Raw genomic sequence first — 23082 nt, forward strand, 5'->3', positions numbered from 1 at the left:
CAGGGATGCAGATCACACCTTCCACACAGGAAATGTGTAGAATAGAGAAGCCAGAAAGGCAGAAGCTTAGGATTGTCCCCTCAGCTTTTCCATTGATTATTCATTTATTCAGCAAACATGTATAGCTTTATTGACTCTGGTCTGCGTATGGAATTAATCACTAGACACATATCAAAGCCTACCATTTCTATGATTTTTCTCACACTGCCCTCTCCCTTACCTATTTTGACTCATTGTTTCTGGCTTGCTTTAGTTTGCCCCTGGCTTGCTTTCTTTTGTCCCTGGCTCTCTGCTCTGTTGGTTGCACCTTTGCTCCCCATAGTGAGTGTTCTAGGACCCACTTGGTTTGAAAGACTGCCTAGACACAATTTGCCTGCCCTAACCCACAGCTCTGTTCCTGGATTGTGATTTGTCCTTGGTTATTTGGTTTGTTCCTGGCCCACGGAAACCAAATGAGCTCAGTCAATCCTTTAGAATCTTCTAGGCAGTGGAGGGGATCAGATAATTCCATAGCCAGGCATTGAATGGGGGACTGGTTGGGAGTGGGGGGAATTGGGGCTACAAAGATTCATTATTCATTCATTCAAAAGACAGAAAAGTTTAAAAATACATAAAATATATAGTCTATCAGATGTTGAGAAGAGCTTTGAAGAAAAATAAAGTATGTAAGGGGAAAAAAGGGCACTGGGGTAGGAGAGGGAAAGAAATGTAATGGGGGTTCAGAAAAGGCCTCGCTCAAAAGGCACCAGTGAGAGAGTCCGCATTGTGGATTTCTTGGGAAGAAGATACTGCAGATAATGGGAAGAGTAAGAGCAAAGGCTCTGAAGTGACAGCATGCCTGGAATGTTGAAGAGTTGACAAGGCCAGTGTGCATAGTGACAGGGGAGAAGAGTAGGGGGCAATAAGCTCAGTAATATAATGGGTAGCCAAAGTGTATGGAGCTTTGTAGTCCCTTATGAGGACTTCAGCTTTCATTGCCAATGAGGTGAGGAAGACAGTCACTACTAGTAGAGTCTCATGAATCAGGGTGAACACCCTACAAGTGCACTACATTTGGATCATCTCATTCGGGTTGATGGAACAGGTGTCTTTGCAAGGCTGATGGAGAATAGCCATCTCTGCCTGGGGTCGTTGGGGAAGAGTCGAGCCTAGAAGTATGAAGTGTTTTTCAGGCAGAAGGACTAGCATGAACAAAGGCTAGGATGTGTGACGTCATGACATCTTCAAAGAGTGCATAATATTAATAGTTTGCTCAAGATGGCAGAACAAGGGTGGAGAGGCAGGAAGGGAGCTAAGGGGAGCCCAGTGAGCTGGCAGGCAACAGATTAGACAAGCCTTATATGATGTAATAATGTGGTTAGATTTAATCCTACAGTCATGGAAAACCACAAGAGGTTTACAAATAGAGAAATATGACTTACTCATTGGGAAAAAGAACATAATTTTACTCTTATACCTCAGTTTTCACATAACAGTGGGCAGGCTCAGGATCTAGAAAAAGAAATGAGATTGAGTTCTCACTTCTCAAACAGTCATAACTTTTCTGATTTATGAAATGGAGATTTTATGTGCTTTGTATACCTCACCAGGCTGCCATGAGGAACAAAAGAGGTAGTGTATATGAAAGGGCATTGCTGTCTGCAGAGTGCTCGTTCTCCCCGTTTTCACATGCCCATGACCCAAGAGTGGGATTGGTGGACTTGGCAAAAGAATTGGGCAGTGTGCTCAAGTGGAAAATACACGGCTCTTGAGTTGGACATTAGTTGGCATCTTGGCCCACCACACAGTGGCTTTGTGACTTTGGACCATGTGAAGGACCACTCTGAACCTCAATTTCCCAATTAATAAAATGGGTTTTTGCTTCCCAGGATTGGTGTAAAGATTGGAGACAAAGTGTGTGAAGTGCTTAGCCCTGTGTGTGGTCCAGAGGAGAAGCTCCATGTTAGCTGTTATTTTCTGAGTGTCATCATGGTAAACACATGATCAGATGGATACAGTCCTCCTGTGGGCAAGATACTGTGCCTGGTGCTGTGAGACAGAGCTATTAATGCTGGTAGGATGTGCCATTGCACTGCTTCTTTAATAGTGAGGATGTGTTTGTGCTGGTCCTTCACCTTACCTGGATCTGTTTGTGCCTGTGGCACACTGTACATCTGTGGTCAGGGTACAGTTTGGATACATGGAGAAAGTGTAGCTAATGGGTCCCCAGGGTACCAGGCTTATGGCTGATATGAGGAAAACTGCAGGCTCTGCATGTCTAAGCTAACTAGCTGCAGCCCAGCTTATGGCCTTTGATTCAGACAGGCCAAAGGGAAATGGAGGGTGAAACATGGGTTCATATAACTAGCTTATAATTTCCTGCTACTGAGGGGGGAAAGACTTATTTTGTCTGAATTTAATAGAACAATTGTCCACATTGATTGAATTTTCCAAAAATCTTCTCATCTCCCTCCTCTGTTTTGTTTCAGAGCACACAGCTTCACATTTAAAAGACAGAAAGAGAAAAATTACCGTCCAGCTGCAATTTCTTATTTGGCAGGCACCCAGTCATTTTCTCAGGATTTGACAGAATATGATCTCTCACTTAACGCACTTCTTAATACTGCCCCTGGGCAAGACTGAATTGAATCAGACCCTAGTGCAATCATTATCTTGGCTGAAGATTCACACCTACAGTTCTTCCTACAGATTGTTCAATGCAGCCTCAGTGGACTCTGAGAAAAACAATCAGAAAACAATGCACTTGCCAAGATGAAACAGGGCTCACTGTTGTTTCCAACAGGGCTTCCTTTTAACAATTCTCCACAGTCATTAGTTATTCATTCATTCAATAAATAATTAAGCACCTAGCATGGTGCATAATGCAAATAGTGTAATCTATGGTATCTTCCCTCAGGGAACTTACAATTTAGTAGAGAAGATAAGATGTACACAATTAACTAGGTTGTCCTGTGGGAGCACTAAGTGGATGAGAAATAGTAAAAGTAGGATTTGAAGGCAAGGGAAGTGACCTTTGGCTAGGAATTATTTCAGGGAGCAGATGGAATGGTTTGGGTGGGGAGTTGAACGAGTTGGGTGTGCAGAGATCGAGATGAGTAGGGATTGGTTGGTATCCCAATCTTAAGTGATGTGAAGAATAAGAATGGTGTGCTCTATAATTACTTTTAAAATTAAATCGAAGTGGTATCATTTGGAGTAATGCAGTCCAACAGTCTGAAACTTTTAAAGAGCATGTATAGAGGGAGATGAATTAGGAAACTAAGGGTAGCGATGGATATGGTGAGAAAGGATGTGATTCTAGGCATATTTTAGACTTTTCAGTATCATTTTAGCTTCTGTATGTGCTGCCTTCCCAGAAGATCCTTGTCTTTCAGTTTTCTAAAGAAAATACTATTGAGGGTAATTGCTGCCTGTGTGTGACAAAGACATCTTCCCTCACTCTACCCATGGCACTACTGCCCTTTGAGTTATGGCTCTGCATCATTTCCAGCTGTGTTTCCTTAGGGTCATAGAACCAGAGAATGAGAGGGCTGGGGCCTAGGGAGCCTATAGTCCAATCTCTCATTTTACAGATGAGGAAAATGAGGTTCATGGAGAGGTAAACTGGCTAGTCTAAGGCCTGACAGGTAGTTAGTAATAGAGTGGGACCAAAACCAGGTATCCTGATTCTGAGTCCTGTGGTCTTCCCAGATCATCACCCACTATCTTGAAAGGAAGCCAAGATGTGCTTCTCCTTTGTGGCAAAGACCATGCACCAAACTCATTTCTTCTTGCTCAAGCTAGTCTTCCCAGTTTTCTTTGCAACTAGTTGTGGCCATGTGACTGAGTTCCAGCCAGTAGAATGTCTGTGGAAGTATGAATGCTCACTCTCAGGCCTGGTCCATTAAAAACTTCCTTGCACAAGCTTCAAGCTCTTCCCCCATTTACTAACTAGATATTGATGCCCAGGGCAACCTTGGAAGCAGTGTGTTAAAGATGGAAGAGCATCCATTATCCTGGAACCTTGAATGACTTCATAGAGAAGACATTCCTACCCCACATTCCCATCCCAATTTTAAATTCTATTGTGTAAGCCACTGAGATTTGTGGCTGTGTTAAAGCAGCTATTATTATCTTAACTAATTGTACTTTGTCACCTTAAATCTGGAGAGAGGGGATTCAGTAAGACCAGCTGAAGGACTTAAGATGTGCCCCCTGCAATTGGACTTGAGTTTGACTCTTCTCCAAGAAATCTAGAGGACAAGACTCTTACACAGCAGAACTGGGATGGATGGGTTGAGATTGGCCTGCATTCCCAGTATGTATCAAGGCAAAAAGGATAAGGACCATTTGGCCATGCAGGAGAAAAAATCTGCCTGGAGCTGTTTTGACTCCTGTCCAAGTGGACTTTAAGGGAAGGAGATACTGATAATGAAGAGAGTCTCTGGGTGGTGGGAAAACCTGAGGTGGAAGAAGAAGCAATAGTAGAGTAACCAATGGCAGTGACCCAGCATTGGAGCTGCAAGTCAGGAGGAGCCTCCAAAGAACCCTGAAATCACTCACAAAGAAAGAATCAAGTTTAAAAATTAGTTACGCCAAGGGTAAGATGCCAATTTAAGACCCTATCATTCAAGTAAGAGCTTTCTGAGTTCCTTTCTTCTTCTCCCTCCCTGATGTTCCAATTCTGGAGAGGTCAAAGAGAAATGAAGCCAACTATGTACCTTTTCTCAAGGCAGGAAGCCTGCCTATCATAGGTTTCTAACTGGTAAAGAAATAGAAAGGAGTCTTAACCACGAATGAAGATGGAAGTGTGGATTAATATATTGGAGTGGAAATTCTATTTTCTCAATCGAGTCTGTGTTTTACCACAGACAAATTACATCAGAGACCAAATTACATCAGAGGGCCTGACAGAGTTTTTATCCAGTGGCAGGGGAAAAATTCCCCAGCTGATAAGGTTTTCAGGGTCAGTGGGAAACAAAGAATAAAGGTGATTAATTCATCAAGTGACACTTGTTTAAGGTGACACCACCAGTTCCAAGCAGCATGATACGCTCTTGAAAAAGAATATAGGTTGGATGTTAAGGAAGCACATGTGAGGAGTACTGAATCCAGACCTGCTGGAAATGATATCAAAACTGGAACCTGATGGAAGAAGCAGAGTAAAGGTGGAGAAGGGCTGTCCTGACACATAGCAACAGTGAGCAAAGGGGATTTTAAGGAGCTGAAAAACAAATGTACAATGACTAGAATGCAAGAAGCAGGTGGTCCAGAGTGTTGCAGAAGCCAGCTGGTAGTAAACATGTTGAGAAATTTCGATAAACCTGAGGGACCTTGGGAAGGCTTGGAAGGATTTTAAACAGAGGAATGGCATGATCTGATTTGTGTTTTAGAAACATTTCTCTGGCTACCATGAATTGATTGGAGAGGTAGGAGTGGAGGCTGGGAGACAGATTATGAGGCTTCACAGTTGTGTGATTTTTGCCAAGAGTGCTCATCTGCTAGGTGTAAGATGTTTAGGTTTATGTAGGGTCACGGATTGGTCCAGGAGGTGTATTGGAAGCATGAAGGACATAAAACCCTGTCAACCCCTACTGCTCTGCCTTCTAGAACTTCAGCTCTCTGACCACAAATTCCCCTATATCAGATATTGGCAAATGATGACCCATGGGCCAAATCTAGTTTATTGCCTATTTTTGTATAGCTCGCAAGAACAATTCCTACATCTTAAAGTGGTTAAAACAAAATTTTTCACTGCATGAAATTATATGAAATTCAAATTTGTGTCTATACACAAAGTTTTATTGGAACACAACCACACTCATTTATGTATCATCTATGAACCTTGAATGTTTTACACTTCAGTGGCAGAGTTGCATAATTGTGACAGAGACCCGTGGCCCACAAAGCCTAAAATATTTATTATCTGGACCTTTAACAGAAAGTTTGCTCACCCCTGCCATGTGTCCTCAACCTATACTTAAAATATTTATTCTTTCACTTTCTCGTCTTAACTTATTAGAATCAACTTTGGCTTCATATTGCACTCATCTAGGGATCCTAAAAAGTTCTAATATGGGCTGGGAGGGGTGGCTCACGCCTGTAATCCCAGCACTTTGGGAAGCCGAGGCAGCTTGATGGCTGGAAGTCAGGAGTTCGAGACCACTCTGGCCAACATGGTGAAACCCCGTCTCTACTAAAATTACAAAAAAATTAGCCGGGGCATGTTGGCACGTGCTTGTAATCCCAACTACTTGGGAGGCTGAGTCAGGGGAATTACTTGAACCAGGGAGGTGGAGGTTGCAGTGAGCTGAGATCACGCCACTGCACTCCAGCCTGGGTGACAGAGCAAGACTCTGTCTCAAAAAAAAAAAAAAAAAAAAAAAAAAAAAGGTTCCAATACATAGGATTAATTCTGAGAGATTCTGATTTAATCGGCCTGGGGATATGGCCTGAGCATTGGATTATTAAATATTTATCACGTGGTTCTAATGTGTATCCACGCTTGGAACCCCCGCATAATAAAAACCTGCCTACCCTCAAGGGCATCTCTTAGGTGGACACTGTTTTGTTCCACATTTCACATACCTCAGGGCAGGATATGGGGTAGTATCTGTCCTGCTTCCAGGCCATGAATTCCTTTCCGTGTTTCAAAATTGTTAGGTTTGAGGGTTAGCCACTCAGCTCTGTATACCCTTGCCCTATACTGGTTTATCATGGAGATTTCTTCACCCCTTTTATTCATTAATTTTACATCTGACTCATAGTCTAATTTTTCATATAATTCTTGGTGACTTCATCATCAACATGAATGAACCATCCAGTGCTTGAGACCTTGAGTAGTGAAAACTACTCATCTTTTTTTTTTTTTTTTTTTTTTTTAAGACAAGGTCTGGCTCTGTTGCCCAGCCTGGAGTGTAGTGGCGCAATCTCAGCTCACTACAACCTCTGCCTCCCAGGCTCAAGCCATTCTCCCACCTCAGCCTCCTGAATAGCTGTGACTATAGGCACACACCACCATGCTCTGCTAATTTTTGTATTTTTAGTAGAGATGGGGTTTTCATCATGTTGCCCAGGCTGGTGTCGAACTCCTGAACACAAGCGATCTGCCTGCCTTGGCCACCCAGAGTGCTGGGATTACAGGCATGAACCACTGCACCTAGCTAATTTAATGACCATTTTGTTGCCTCCTCCTCAACCACAAGATCTCATGACCATACCTTGGACCCCAGGACTGCCATCACATATAAAATCTCAATTTTAAACATGTTACTTTCCAACCTTAACTTCCCACCCTTCTAGCTTACTTGTGGAAGTGTGCCCATTGCTTCCCATGTTCAACCTTACTTAAATCTTCAATTCGGTCATCCTCCCTCTTCCTCCTCCACCAATTTCTTACTCTCCATCAATGCACTAGCTTTTCATCCTTCTTTGACCTGCCTAGATGCCACATTTATCTTTATAATCACTCATCTGTAATTTAGAGATGATAATGACAGGACACCCACTTGGTAGAGTTGTGATGACGATTAAGAGAGTTAATTTTTTTAGAGTACTTATGACAGTCCTTGGCATACATTAAGAAGCTCAATAAATGTTAGCTGAATGTCACTGGAGAAAACATACCCATAAGCTGACTCTTTTTATTCAAAACTTGTGATCATGAACCTTAAGTGAATATTCCACTCTGCTGCTGATCCTACTGTGTTTCATTGGTAAATTAGCCTTCCCACTCCTTAAGAGGGCTCTTTCACACCACCCGTTTTCTCAAAACTCTCATTTATCTATCCTCACTTCTAGCTGACGACTTTATCTTGTACTTTAGGATACATCTAGAATAAAATCCAGACTTCTTAGTATGAGTCATGTGATCTGTCTGCAGAATCTTGCTCTGACTTGCTATAACTTCCTATATGTGGCTTTCCCCCTCAGTCTCCGGTCACCTCTGTGATACACCAAGCTCGCTCCCATTTCAGGGCTCTTGCGCATGCCCTTCCCCCTGCCTGGAACACTTTTCCGCCACTCATCTCATGGCATTTATTAATGTTTTTGAGTCTATTTTAAATGCCATATTTTTAGACAGGTCTTTCTATTTACTCTATATTAGTTTTCTATTGTTTCCATGACAAATCACTGTAAAATATAGAAGTTTAAATAATGCACATTTATTATCTCACACTTCTGGAGGTAAGAAGTCTAATATCAAGGTGGTGGCGGGACTGAGTTCCTTCTGGAAGCTCTAGGGAAGGATGTGCTTCCTTTGCTTTACCGGCTCCTAGAAGTCACCTACATCCCTTAGCTTGTAGCTGCTTTTTTTCCACCTTCAAAATGTGCAACAGTGGGTCATGTCCTTCTCATGCTGCCATATTTTTGGTTCTTCCTTCAATTTCCCTCTTCCACCTTTAAAGACCCTTGTGATTACATTGGGCCAACCCAGTTACTCCAGAATAATTTCCCTATTTGAGGATCGGCTGATTAGAAACCTTAACTTCCTCTGCAACCTTAGGCCTGCAACCTAACATATTCACAGGTTCCAGGGGTTAAGATGTAGACATTTTGGGGGTCATTATTCTGCCTATCACACTACCTAAAGTAGGCTTCCATAATATTCTCTTGCTTAGTTCTTGTTTACTTTCATGAAACTAATCACAAATTTGAATTTATTTCATTCTTTTCTTGTTTTCTTTTTCTTTTCCTTATGAGAGCATATTCTCCAGTAGGGCAGGAATCTCTGTCTTGTCTTTGTGTCTGTAACAAATAGTAAATGCTCAGTAAACACTGGTTTAGTTGATGAATGAATAAAGGAAGAGTTGTGGATAGGATGGAGCATGGAATTTAAATTGGAAAGAGATGAAGGTAAAACTTTGAAGAGGTAGTGGACATCCAGACATCAGAGGAGTAGCTAAGGAAAGCTGGAAGGTGGGAGGCTATGCACTGAGAGTAGGACATTGGAATGTATAATTTCACAGATGAAAAACACTTCGGGCAATTTTAATAGCTAGGGAAGTTATTCTTAATTATCCTTGGGGAGGTCATGGGGTCCTTTGAAAATAAAATAGGAAGTATGGGCTCTCTCTCTAGGAAGGTACATAATATATGCATAAAATTTTGCATTTGCTTTAGGAAGCCTACAGTTGTCCTCATCTTCAGTGAATGAGGGAGTGACTTGGAGGTCAAAAATAACATTATAAGGAGGATAAAGTTATAGTGGTTAATGGTATGAGCCTTAAAAGATACTTCCTCCCAACATTCCATCATAGCACTTTAACTTATGCCAGAGTTGGTAATAGTGGGTGGGTTGCAAGTAAGAGACATATGGGCCACTTAGAATTGGTTACTGGCCCAAGATGGGGCAAAAGGAAGTGAGATTTTCACCCCCACCCCTTTACTTTGGGTTTGTAAGTATAATGTATGCTATAAAGTGACAAAATAACTACTCAAGTTATCAACACTGTTCTTTTGGGACCACATGCTCTTTGAAAATGAAACTCTGGGGGAATGGGTAAGATAGCTGTAGCCATAGGCTCATGCAAAGGGGATGATAAATGTTGGATCTGGGGACAAGGGTCTTCTGACAACTGTTCTGAAAAGCTTATATTACACAATTCTCACCACAAAGCATGGAATGAAATCTGAAGCTTTTATGTGATCATGAGGAAAGAATCTCTTATTGTTTATTAACTCTACAGGGTTGAGAATGCTGAAAATGAGACACAGAGATAGCGTTTATAGTTGCTAGATTACAGTATCAGTTAGATTTACATCTTTGTCAGGGTTGTGGCTAGTTAGAACATTGTTTGGGAAGGAGTGGAATCTAGGCAACTGAGATGAGGGTTTCCACGAGAATCCTGGGCATTTGGAAACGCTGGTTCTCCAAACTGCTCTAGGCACATCACACTACCTTTTCCTTAGGGGAGAAAACTGGCAGTTCTCCCTCATTCTCAGTGGCAGAGAGCACTGGTTATCCCTTAATACTATTTTTCCTTTTCTTCTAGAGAAACAGAATTTCTGATTTTTTTAGGGGCCCAAGGCATCTCAGAGTAAAGATTCCATTTTTCAGACCCCTTGTAGTTCAGTGGGATGATGTAGCTAAATTTTGGCAAATAGGATAAGAGTGACTGGTGCAACTTCCAGGAATGGATTTTTCTCTTCTCTTCCTCTTTTCTCCTTCTTACTGGTTAGAATTCAGATATGATAGCTCGGATCAAATCAATCTATTGAATTGTTAGGAGCCTATTGGACATAATGGAGCAATAAGATTATAGAATCTGAGTTCCTGGCACCTTGGAGTGCTATATCAGCTCTGGGCCACCTATCTGGACTTTTACATGAGAGAAATATAATCCTGTCTTGCTTAAGCTATTGTTATTTGAGGTTTTTGTTACTCTCATCTGCCTAATTCTTATCCTTCTTGTCATTCACTCAGTGAGGTAGGGGAGGAATCTTATGATTTTATCAGGTAACCTACTTTATGAATTATGGTTCCTGTTCCTGTGAATCTTGCTTCTGCTGATTTAGAGGTCTTGATACCTAAAGGTGAAATTCTTCCATCAGTGACGTGAATAGGTCCATTGCATCAGAAGTAGAGACTGCCACCTGGCCTGTGTTAGGCTCCTCACGCTATTTGCAAACAGGAAAAGATGGTTATGAAGTTGACTGGGTGATTCACTTTGATTACCAAGGAGAAGAGAGGTGGCTACTACATAAAAAATGGGTGCAATCTGAGGAAGCCTTTATGGTGCCAAGACAAGTGGTCAAGGTTAACGTGTAATTGCTGTATCCCTCTACAGGTAAAACCATCGGGGGCTCAAACCTCCTAGAAGAGTCATGTCTCCTGTCATGACAACCTCAGCTGGTTCTTCAGAGGTTCTGGTTAAAGGTCAGAGGAACATAGAGTGGATATTAGAAGTTATGGAAAACTATAAACATCAGCTGTAGTGTTATGGCCAGCTGGAGAAATGAAGTTACAGCCTCTACTTGCATCTTCTTTCTTACTGTATAACATTTAAAAAAGATTTTCTTGCATTTTCGCTTTTCTTCTCAGTTTACTTGGGGTTGTTTAACATTTGTTTATCATTCAACACATAAGTGCAGACCATAGAGATATAATCATGAGAAGTTCTAGACCTAGAGAGTTCGAGATGAGACCTAAATAACTCTCTCTCTCTGTCTCTCTCTCTCTCTCTCTGTCTCTCTCTCTGTCTCTCTCTCTCTGTCTCTCTCTCTCTCTCTCTCTCTCTGTGTGTGTGTGTGTGTGTGTGTGTGTGTGTGTGTGTCCTGGGCAGCTACTAGGGAATGGACCAATGGTAGTTATTTATTTTTATCTGCCTATTATACTTTCCTGACCCCCTTCCCATTCCTTTTCTGGTAACAGATGCTGTTACCCCTGATACTGTTCCAGGCTGGGCCTTCAAATAGTATCCCACGCCCTGGTTCCAGGGATAAGTTGGGCCAATTGCAGTCTTTATTTCAGAACTTCTAAACTTGAGCCAAGGCATGGGTGGATGGAAGGCTGTTAGAGCTGAATCACCTATGGTAATGCCTTTGAATGAAGCACTGCAGGTTTCTGCTCTTTGGATTTCCAACACTTTGATTTGTATCTTCCCTATGCCTGACAGTTCAGTTCTTCCTGCAATATTGTAAATGATCTCAAGCTGCTCTCAATTTTATATTTATGTTAGGCAGAGTAATTTTCTGTTGCCTGCAACCGAAAGACATTAACACAAGATCCATGAATTCCAAAGTTGACATGGGCTTCACACCTTATCTAGTGAAGTTCAGATACTCCCACTTTACAAATAAGAGAAGGCAAGTGACTTTTTACAGCCAGCCAGAAAATTGGTGGAGCCAGCACTAGCACCAGCTCATGTGACTCTTTGTTCAGTACTCTTTGAGCTAGTATATATTATGCTCGAACTGCTTCCTCTAATGAAAACACAAATGGGTTGTCTTTTTCTTCAAAGCAAAGTGAATGTAAACATGATGGTACAGGCTGTGAAACAAGGGAAAATGTGAATCATCTTTGTCCATATTGGGCTTGGAAGCAAAATAGCAAAACATTAAAAGAAACACAACAAAACCTGCAAGTGTTGATTAAAGACAGAACAAATTGTCCCCAAAGTTTACAATGTAAAACAAGGCAAATCCTGAAAATTAAGTTGACAAGCATATACAACAGTGTGATTTTTTTTGTAATTAAACTGACAAAGATCCCCAGTTCCACATAAATCAACAAAAAGCAACAAAACTACAGCACTAAAAGGAAGGATATTAAGAGCTGCTGAAAGGATAGTGCAGGAAAAATAAAATGTAATGAAATCCACACTTTTCCGACTTGATATCCCTGGGGTAGGTGGTTGACTGGGGTGGGGGGGTGAAGTGAAGGGACAGAGAAATAGTGGGATCTACAAGTTAATTTCTAGTGTCATCCCAAGCAGTAGGTACATGACGCAGGCACAGTGGCTACCTTTTTCTACCTTTTGAATAAAAGAAATATGAAATAAAGATGAAGAGAAGTGCCACAAGAACAAAGGAGAGCTGACTCAACAGAAAAACCTGCTTGGAGACAAAAGGGTGGCCTGTAAAAGGGCTTGGCATTGTGTCCATCTGTGTGTGTCCTCCCGGTACCACTCTGGGTGGGGGATTCTGTGTGTGCATAAGTTCCTCTTCTTTCTCCACTCCCTCAGTGCTTGATTCTTAGGAGATTCTCTTGATGGATTCTCTTCATGACTTTGTTGACACATTGCACAAATTCAAACCATTTTTTTCAATTCATTTTATTATATATAAGAAATGGCTTAACTTTCAGTAAACAGATGCAAAATACACATGCCTCCTGCATTCACCAAGTCCTCGCCAATTAATAATGGCACTGTTTCTCAATGAGTTTTTTATTGCATCAGAATTCTTCTTAACACAGCTTCTAGCTAGCCATGCCAGCCACTCATAACTGGTCTGTGTTGTAAACCCTGTTTGCATTTCTGGAAAATTAGAAGAGTAGGCTTTAGAGGCAGATGGGTGAGAATTTACCTACTAGGTAGCCTTGGGAAAGTAACTGAACTACTCTGAGCCTCATTGGTAAAAATGGTGCATATGTTGTACTAAATCTTACCCTGGATTTGTTTTAATCAGGTATGGTAAGACACACAGATATGGAAATGATTGTCATGAATAGGACTTTTATGTTCAACAGATCCCTAGAAATAGGAGGTATATAGCACACTATGCAGGGCCACATGGGGGAAGCGCCAGACAGGGACAGGAGGCAGAAGGAGGGTAAAGGGAAAGAAAGAAAGCGCAGGACAGAGCGTTTGTTGTGGTTTTCGTGGGAAGGAATGGGTGGTTATGTTGACCAGGTTTGGTATTGGCAAGTTTGAAAAAGTTTAGCTGGCTCCAGGATGTAGGGGCTGTCCTAGTTGTCTGGTGCCTGATCCTGGGATAATGTGGGTAGAGGAATGTTGCCTCCTGGTGTATCAAAGCCAGATAGAGGAGCTAGTTCAGAGTATGGGCTTTGGATTGGTTGGTTTGCGTATTACAGGCATGCTCCTGATGAACAAGTCCTTTACTGGCTTTAGGAATTAGCTAGCCCTGGGAGGGGCAGTCTCTCAGGATTAGCAAGTTCCCAAGATGTAAAACCATTATAAATTACAAAAAATAAAAAAAAAAAAAACCCAACATGATTAATACAGTTGTCCTAAAGTTTAAAGAAACACGTTCATCTGGATTGTATTTTTAGGTATTAATTGTTTTTTCCTGCCTGTATTTCTCCTTCACCTCCCTGCTTCCCACACATTGTGCACGATGCAATGCCAAAGAAGAGCTAAGTGAGGGGAAAAGAAGCTAAAGTAGCCTGCAGAGAGTTTCCAGCTTTTGTTTTTAAATGCACAAGGCTATCAGACAATGTAGAGGTTTTCCAGAGGAAGTAGAATTGTGGAAGAAACAGAAGGCTTAGAAAAAGCAAGAGAAAGGGAGGGGCTTTCCTCAGATGGAAGAAAAAAGATTCCCTAGTTCCTCTAGAGGTTCTGCATGTCTTTGAGAAGCAGGGATCCAGGACCTACTTCCTGACAGGACCCCAGAGAAGAATGGCTGCACGTACATGCATCTCTAGGTGGGGTTTCCTGCATTGGCCCTGTTTAGGGAGCATTGCAAGATGGAGTGAGCCACTGGATGAGAAATGCCATGTTGGCTGGGACAATGGATACACCTGAGGGAGGCTGTGTGCACACATGACCCAGGCTGGAGGGCTCTAGTACTTTGGCACTGTGTATTGCCTCTTGGATTGCCAACACCCAAAAGATGACTGAGGTGAAATGCCATGCCCGCCAGATAGGATGGGATCTCAAAATAAATATTAATTTATAGAAAATAGAAAGGTCCACTATTTCATGCACCCCTGAGTCTGGACTGAGATTTATATCTGCTACATCTGTGAAGCACCTAGAACAGTGCCAGGCATACAGTGAACACCTTCAACCACAGATGCTGTTATTAGGAAAATTACTTGAATTCTTTTGTAAAAAAAAAAAAAAATCCATTACAATGTGCATAACTGTCCCAGTAAAACTACACTTTTCTCTTCATGCTCATCGCTCTCTACTTGCTCCCACCCCGGACTCATTTATTCCCATTTTTCTGCTGCATTCTGTCCCAGAAAGCTGACTTTTATGGGCTGCCTGGCCCAGGTTCCTTTGCTATCGGGCTCTGTGGTTGGGCTGACCAGGGGGAGTTACCAGCAGGAGCTGGGAGTGTGGGAGAGACAGAATTGGGGGCTTTCTTACCAGCTTCCTCCTTGCTCATCACCAAGGGTCTGGTTGCATCCTTGGGTGACCACAGCTCCTGCTGGGTGGCTCCCCCTTCACCTGTAATTACAATGATTTCTCCCTTGCTTGTTCAGGCCCCAGAGTGGGGATGGGATGGTTTTCTCCTGTGATTAGTTCCTTAAGCTCAGCACTCTGTTGGTTCTCTAGTGCTGCCCATTCCTCTCAGGGCAGTCCCTTCATTACATTCTCTCCATTTGAAACATCCAAGTAGAATTGTTTTTTGCTAAGACCTTGACCAATAACATAAGCAAGATTATTCTTTTGGTTGTTTTTCTGGCAATGGGAATGGTTATAGTGATCTGGTCACTTTGTCCAACTCAGATTCCATTAAGACCCATGGCTCCTATCAGTAAGTATGAAGGCTGATTGAGATTCTGAGTCAGCTGGCACTGTGGGGCAATGTTTGGTGGAACATGGGAAGATGTATAGCCAGGGCCTTAAAAAGTCTTAGCAGCAATTTGACCTGGGTTCAAGTGTCATTCCTCCCTGTGACTTACTTGCACCTAGGTAATTTAAATAGCCTAAGTGTTCATTTCTTTGTCTATATTGTGTGCTTCATATTCGTATTCACCTCCTAGGGCTATGGTAAAGATAAGTAAGATAATGATGAAAAGAGCTGAGCACATATGTATTAGCTTCAAGTATGTGAATGTGGTTAGAGGTGTTGCTCTTTGGCATCAGCACTTGGTTTCCATAAAGCCAAACCCTTGTCTTAGCTGCCTTAACATCTTGCTCTAAGCTAAAAAGGTGCAGGTTCTCCCATCCTGGGAATACCTACGGCAGAGTGAGACTAACAGTTCAAAGCCCTTGCCTTATCTGTACAGCACAAAAACTTCCAGAAATGGAGAATGTATTCAGTTCTTGATAGTCACTTCCTGGGTGTGACTTTTGAGGCAAAATGAAAGTCTGCTCCAAGCTTCATGGCTTCATTGAATCTCTGATGCCTCAAAAGCCCTTTCATAGATTGCATAGTGAGACACGAGGCTCAAGGTGACCCATGGTTGAAGAAACAACCCAGCTTCTAATTCTCACTACTATACAAATGACCTACAACTGAGCCCGTCTTGAACACATGCTGTGATGAAGTCCTGGAGGGGAGGTTTGGGGTTCTAGGTGCTCAGAAGGGTGGGAGATCATGGAAGGAATAGGCAGCTTCTCTAGGGAATTTTCTAGGAATAAAATCATTGAGGAAGGTTAACTTGAGGCTCATTTGGGTTAACAATGTGGCACTGGCAGAGTCTTTTCTATGCAGGAAAAGGAGTCTGGGTAGTGATTCTCAACACTGGCTGCACCTGGGAATCATCTGGGGAGCTATAAGAAATTGATTCTTGGGTTCCACCCCAATTCCTAGAGGGCAGTGGCTACCTTGTATTACTAAATAATAGCCCTCTCTTTAGGGCCCTTTATGTACAAATATCTGTTTGCCTTTCAGGTTTGTATCTCTGTTCACTTTACAGGAAGTAAGTCTTGTTTTGAGGACTTATTAGTACTAGTCAAGATCACTTGTTAGTCTGACATAGGTTGGATATTTGTCCCCTCCAAATCTCATGTTGAAACGTGCTCCCAGTGTTGGAGGTGGATCCCTCACGAATGGCTTGGTGCCATTCTCATCCTCTCAGTAATGAGTGAGTTCTCGCTCTATTAGTTACCATGAGATCTGGTTGTTAAAAAAAGCCTGACACCTCTTCTCTTTTCTCTTGATTTCTGTCTCACTTTGTGATATACCGACTCCCCCATTGCCCTCTGCCACGTTTGTAAGCGTCTTGAGGCCTCATCAGAAGCAGATGCTGGCACCATGCTTCTTGTACAGCCTGCAGAACGGTGAGCCAAATAAACCTCTTTTCTTTATAAATTACCCAGTCTCAGGTATTCCTTTATAGCAACACAAAATGGACTAACATAAACACTAAGGGAAACAACTCATACCTTTGGTGTTTCTTGCTGTAACCTGCCATGCTCCTCTGACTTTGGGACAAGTAAATGAGTAGGGGAGAATAGGGAGGAGGAAGAGCTTTGTCATCTGACAATCAACGGTTATTCCATTCTCCTCCCCTCCTTGATGAGGATTTCCAAGCACAGAGGTCATCTGAGCTGGTGCATCTGTGTTAGCATTCCTGTCTCTTGGCTGCTCCTGGTGTTGAATTGGTTTCTGGTTTAGTAGCTTGAGTTTTGCCTCCTTCCCTTCCTCTCATGTCCCCTTTCCTTTCCACCTATCTCCCTCCTTGGATTTACCAGCCCTCAACACAGTCCCTGATACCCAGCAGAGAATGAATGTATTCATGAGTGAGTACATGAATGCATATGCCTGTCCTCCTTGCTGTGGGACTCTCGGGGGACTGTGCCCCAGTGAGTCACTGCCCTCGTGTGCAGGGCTCATCATCGCCAGCATATAGATTCTCAGCAGGAGCTCAGCCCCCAGTGGGAGCTTCCTTAGCTGAGGTCCCTGTTACCTGATCCTCTTTCTGCCCTGGCTAATATTCTCTGCCACAGTCTGTCACTGTGGCCAGCCTGTCAAGCCCTGCCAGGTGGAGACCCTTGGTCCCGCTGAGAGATGTCAAAATGACCATCCTTTGGGCCTTTGCTAAGGCAGGGAGGATGCTTTCATTTTAAATGACATTTGATACAAAAAATAGAAAGTGAAACAAAGCCTGACAATCAAGCTGGGATTCTAAGCTAGGTGTATGGGAAATCTTCTTGGCTCTGGGTGCTAAATAGTTCTTGTAACCTTGGGTGAATGGTCACCATCTCTGGGCCTCAGTTTCCGAGTATGCACATTTAGAAGGAAATACATGATTTCCAAGGTCTCTTCCAAGATTTGTTCTCTATACTGCTCTGCTACCATGCCTCTTAGACAGATGTTACTTTGCCGACTGCTAACCACCAGCTGCTCTATTTGGGGCCCAGGAGCCTGTAGTAGGAAAAATGCCTAAAGTGTTCTGTGGGAGACATTCCCAGCTTGAGTAAAATCTCTGTCCTCTGATGCAGGCCATGGAGTCCCTGGGTCATGCCCCTTGCTTCTGGGGCTAAATGTTCTTGAAAGGGAATCCTTTTAGAAGCAGGGGCTTAGCTGAGCTGAGGAAGGTGAGTGGGCTTATAAAACAGAGCTGGGTTTGGAGGAGACTTAGAGCTTCCCTCACCCTGAGTCCTTCATCCATCCATGTCTTTCCTACAATACAGGTAGGCCAGTGGAGACCAAACCCCAAGTCTCATTTATCTTTTTTCTCTCCAGATGCCCTGGCAAAGACCAGGTTACAACCCAAGGATACATTTGAATTGAGATAGCATATGGCAGCAGATATTTAATAAATGATGGCATTGATATTATATCTCTGTTAGAGTAATTTACTCCTTACAGTAATTTTGACTCAGTTTGTTCTACACAGAGTGTTATTTTAATCATCCTTTCAGTTATTATTGATGAGGTCCCTTGGGAAAAAATTAGAAGATTCATTTAAAATTATCCCCCATGAATTTAAAACAAGAACAGGGATGTGAATACAGACTAAAACAAATCAAGGGCTACCATAGATATATTAAAAGACTGTTGTTTGCTGCCATAGATGTATTAAAAGACTATTGTTTGATACATTGGGGACATAATGGTAGCACTAATGGCAAGGTTTAGGCACACTCTTTCTTATTCAGCTTGTCCTGAGATTGCCCCTTCCTCTCTCCTGGCTCCTGCCTTGTCCCTCATCACTGCCTTTGTGCCTCTGCTCATGCTCTTTCTTTGTTCTGTTATGCTGGGCCCATCTAAAGCTCCCTAGTCCAAAGGATCCTTTTGATTCTCACCTTTCCCAGCTTTCTTTAAAACTGATGTCTCCATCTTCAATGGCCAGGGCAATATTATCTGTAAACATGCTCATAATGTTAAGAGGGGTTTCTGTTAGTTTCCCAACATACTAATAGTTACTCTGAGAAGGGCATGGATTTTTATGAACAAAGATCTTTGAGGAATGCTGAGCTAAATGTAAAAAGTTTTCTTTTTTTTTTCCAGCATTTACCATAGCCTTTAATATACTGTTGTGCTTTATTGTGAACCTCCCAACAGGAAGACAAAGTATGCAGCTTTTTCCAAAGTCCCTTGGTTTACCGCCAGTAATGGGGATACTTAATGTAAGATTCATGGAATAATATGAAAAACATAAATATTTCTAAAAATTATATAGTTATACTGCTGGAGGTTATGGAGATTGAGATATCGTTCAAGATCTGGAAGGATCCAATGAGGTTTCAGGTTGTTTATATCCAGAGGTTAGGGACTCTGGTATCCTTTTAGAAACAGAACTCACATACTCACTGGGATATACTCCTATGCCACTACTATGCTTCGTTCTCTATCTCCAATTCAACTCAATTTTCATGGGAAAGTTAATTTGTCCGAATCAGCTAATAACTTCTGTCTCTGGTTGGACATACTCTTGTGCCAGGCCATGAGAAAGACCACTAAACAAATGTGAGTGTGCTCCCATTTGGTCTTTAATACAGTCAGCAGCCCCTTCTGCACAAAGTCAGCTTTAGCACCACTTCCCTAAGCAGGGGCTATCTGCCAGGCAGCTCTAGTTAAGAGAAAGACTGGAAGAGGCTGTCTCACAAGTGAACTAGGATAGTTCACTCCTTGAGCACAACACACACACACACACACAAACACACACACACACTTTTTTTCCCTTTATATGTATTTCCAAAGAGACCACAGCTAAAATGACCTAGCTATCAAGCCTGCAACTGCAAAGGCACTCTCGTCCCCATCTGGGAAGCAGCACAAAGTCATGGCAGATAGTGTATGTCGAGTTTCAGTTGTCTTGAAGCCTCAGGTGATCAAGCCCACAGTCTCCCGGTGATTTACTTAAAGCAAAAGATCTCAGCCTAGGAGGGGTTGGTGAATTATGGTCTTAGTGTTGAAATGCATCTTATGTCTTTCAGATAGTGAGTGCATTGATTGCTTTGCATCTGGATTAGTGGGTATCTAGATAGTACTTGCAAGTGTGCAGCAAATTGTTATGATAAAACACACCTTTTCAGTCAAGGCAAAAAAATCTCTTTCTAGGTTTGAAGGAAGGAAAGATTAATTATATTTAGGCTCTCTTGTAGATGAGTGCTTTGCTTTGGAGCTTACCGATAGGAGTTCAGATGGGTTACAGGCATCTTTGCTTCTTTACTTCCATGTGGCCTCAGCTGACTATCTAGGAAACATGCTGCCAGAGATGCACACCATGGGCTGTCATTTTCAAGACAGTCAACCAACCCAGCATTCAGGCTTTGTAAAAGCAAATTTTCTAGTAGTCCTAGTTTTAGAGCAGTTGGAGAATGTGATCATATATGTGAGTTTGAATTCATCGAGGATCTTCAAGTTCTATTATGGGAGAAACCATCTTATGTGTCATAAATTGCATGTCCCTGGCTTCTAAACATGATATTCAGTGGGAATGATGGATGAATTTGTACCAAGTGTTATAAATAGAGAGTAGGATGAGGAAAGCTGAGTAGGGCAGCAGAAGTTAGCACTCCAGGTCAGGGGATTCAAGACATTTGACCATTGCCTATGCAGACTGGCTGGCCTCAGTGTTCAAAGGGTCTGATTTATGGATGCAGATGTGGCAAAACACAACTTTGAAGTTTTACTAAGCAGTGGTGATTCTGATTGATTCTCTGTGTTAAGTTTAAGGATGTGTCTGGTGGAAGCCATATAGCATGGCTGAAAGTGAACATATTTGGGAACCAGACAGACCTGGAACGGAACTTGGATCTTACCACTTGCTAGATATTTACCCTGTATTAGTCAGTCCTCTTATTGCTCTAAAGAGATACCTGTGACTGGGTAGTTTATAAAGAAAAGAGGTTTAATTGGCTCATGGTTCCAATGGCTGTATAGGAAGCATGATGCTGACATCTTCTCAGCTTCTGGGAAGGCCTCAGGGAAACTTTCTATCATGGCAGAAGGCAAAAGGGAAGCAGGCACATCTTACATGGCCAGAGCAAGAGCAGGTGGGTAGAGATGCCACACAGTTTTTTTTTTTTTGAGACGGAGTCTCCCTCTGCCGCCCAGGCTGGAGTGCAGTGGCCGGATCTCAGCTCACTGCAAGCTCCGCCTCCTGGATTTACGCCATTCTCCTGCCTCAGCCTCCCGAGTAACTGGGACTACAGGCGCCCGCCACCTCGCCCGGCTAGTTTTTTGTATTTTTTAGTAGAGACGGGGTTTCACTGTGTTAGTCAGGATGGTCTAGATCTCCTGACCTCGTGATCCGCCCCTCTGGGTCTCCCAAAGTGCTGGGATTACAGGCTTGAGCCACCGCGCCCGACCGCCACACACTTTTAAACAACCAGATCTCATGAGAACTCACTATTGCCATGATAGCACCAAGGGATATGGTGTTAAAACATAAGAAACTGCCTCATGATCTAATCAACTCCCACCAGGCCATACCTGGTGATCATGATTTGACATGAGACTTGGGCGGGGACATAGATCCAAATCATATCAGGCCCATTTTTGCATAAATCTGTAGGAGTCTCAATATTCTTGTCTGCAAAAAGAATATAATAATACCAACTTCACAGTTTTTCTTGTTTACATTACAGGATGATGTTTATGCAAAAGTTTAGAAAAATATCATAAACTTCATTGGCTTTCAGTAAACTTCTCTCTTTTTTCTCATTAGCGTGTAGGGGGTTTTGCCTTTTAGTTTACAAAACCAGTGGACTTAAGTTGGTACACATATCTCCTCCCACTTCTCCCTCTCCACCTCATTCCTTGTTCCCTTTTATTAATCAGAGAAAAATAGTGGGGAAACAGTTGTAGCAAGAAGCTCAAATCTTGCTTGACATGTTTCATTTTTTTTTTGAGTTCTTATAACTCAGTTATTTTTGGTATTATCCTGCTTATTTTAGGAGTATATCCTCCTCTCCACCATACCCTGACTTTAAATTGCCCCATCCCAGGCATGGATATACTCAAAACTCAACTTGGAAGTTTTACTTGTACATGACCTAAGAAGACGTTCTATGAGAAGACATCTTTCCCAATAAAATAAAAATCATTTCTGTTGATTCTTGTAGCACAGCTGAAGCAGCTGGAATTTTCAAGTACTCCTAAATGTTAGAGGACAACAAATATGAAATAAAAACAGAAGGATAAAAAAAGTTGGTTTACATACTTCAGATTTCTGATCCTGCCACAAGTAGTCTGCATTCAAGGTTTTCAGGCCCTGTTCTTTGATTCTTCCTGATAAGCAACACAATATTGTGTGTGTGTGGGCAGGGTGTGGGGAGGACAGAAGGATGGGGAATAGTGTGTGTGTGGTGGAGGGATTGACGCAACTTTACAGGCTATGAGCTCCTCATTCTCGCATCCTTGTTTCTCTTCATTTGGAGGTGACAACTAACGTGGGCCACCAAGATATATCACGGCCACTTTTTTACTTTGTAGTCCCCTGAGGGTTCAGACTTCCAGTTTAACAGGCAATAGCTTACATTCCCAACTAGTTAAAGCCAAGAGTGATTTAGCCTGTAGGTGAGCTCCTTCCTTTTTCACACAGGGAAAGGTCTTCGTTTTGCAAGCTCTAATGATAATGGTCATAGCATCTGTATAATTATTCACACACAGCAACTAATGTCTTCCCCACGATCTCTCAAGTGGCTGGCAAAGGATGATATAGAGGAATCCAGCTGTGGAGTCCAGTCAAAGGAGAGGCTGGAGGGATTAGGCCAGAAGGTCAGAGCTTCCCTGTGGGAAACCTGGGGTTAAAGGAGAACTGGACTTACAGCTCCAGAGACAGGACACCCCCTAGGAGTGTTGGTTGTCATACAGGTGTGTCATATAGGAGCTAAAAAATCATCATCCCCAAGTTAGAGACCAGGTGCTTGGGGGCCAGACTGTGCCTGGGCCTCACATGATAGTGGGGTAGGGACATCCATAGGATCAGTAATTCTGGACTTTGTGGACACAGGCCTTGACAGGGCTGACCTTGAACTTTCAAGGGGCAGAGGTTGTTAATGGCAGCTGGGGAGACAGTGCTGGGGTAATAACTGGACCTCTCTCTTTTGGTCTTGCTCTTAGCTCTCTGGGATTCTTTCTAGAAAAGGTTCTAGTCTTTTCTCTATTTTCCCAGCTCTTCCTTAGGCCTAGATGCATAAAATTCCCTTGAGTGCCTGTTAAAATTGTAATTTCCTGGGACCCATTCTAGTGATTCTCATTCTTTAGGTCTGAGCAAGTGCCCAATAGTCTGAAATTTTAACAGCCACACCAGCTGACTCTGAAACAAGAGTCTTTGAACCCCACTTG

The 23082-nt window shown here is 42.5% G+C and overlaps 2 long non-coding RNA genes across 2 annotated transcripts in view; one reads left to right on the plus strand and one right to left on the minus strand.

The window, feature by feature from the left end:
• The first annotated feature begins 3949 nt into the window (after positions 1 to 3949).
• The window catches only part of LOC105465007 (uncharacterized), a 400763-nt gene continuing 381630 nt past the window's right edge, over positions 3950 to 23082 (plus strand). The window contains exon 1 of the long non-coding RNA XR_011611716.1: positions 3950 to 4580. This is a non-coding gene — a long non-coding RNA (uncharacterized lncRNA). The remainder of the gene's footprint in view (positions 4581 to 23082) is intronic.
• Positions 19926 to 22488, minus strand: LOC139358034 (uncharacterized). The gene is made up of 3 exons (XR_011612247.1): positions 21956 to 22488; positions 21226 to 21325; positions 19926 to 20154 (listed from the first exon to the last, which is right to left on the minus strand). It is a non-coding gene; the product is annotated as an uncharacterized lncRNA (long non-coding RNA).

This window comes from Macaca nemestrina, chromosome 13, assembly GCF_043159975.1.
Source record: "Macaca nemestrina isolate mMacNem1 chromosome 13, mMacNem.hap1, whole genome shotgun sequence".
NCBI classification, from domain to species: Eukaryota; Metazoa; Chordata; class Mammalia; order Primates; family Cercopithecidae; genus Macaca; species Macaca nemestrina.